This window comes from Penaeus monodon, chromosome 21 (assembly GCF_015228065.2).
Source record: "Penaeus monodon isolate SGIC_2016 chromosome 21, NSTDA_Pmon_1, whole genome shotgun sequence".
In the NCBI taxonomy this organism is placed as follows: Eukaryota; Metazoa; Arthropoda; class Malacostraca; order Decapoda; family Penaeidae; genus Penaeus; species Penaeus monodon.
Window position 1 is genome coordinate 23,886,463 of NC_051406.1, and position 287 is coordinate 23,886,749.

Here is a 287-nt window from a genome sequence, read left to right on the forward strand (position 1 = left end):
CACACACACACATATATATATAGAGAGAGAGGAAAATGACGTCATTGCAAATTTATCTTCATTTCTGGAACGATTATTAGTTGCAAAATGTTGCCTCATCATCTCAACCAACTAGATTTTCACAGGCTCTTCGTGTTGTACGTAAATCCTTCACGTTAATGAACTTTGAACGTGAGAGGACAGTTAATAGTAGAATAGTGTGCTAATTCAGTTATATTTACCATGACAACAGGTCTGATCATTAGTCAAATCAAAGTAATTTAATTTTCTGTAGCTTAAAAATTTTA

The 287-nt window shown here is 32.8% G+C and overlaps 1 protein-coding gene across 1 annotated transcript in view; it reads left to right on the forward strand.

The window, feature by feature from the left end:
* The window catches only part of LOC119586371, a gene marked incomplete in the record, with an annotated part of 37,892 nt that overhangs the window by 21,192 nt on the left and 16,413 nt on the right, over window positions 1-287 (forward strand).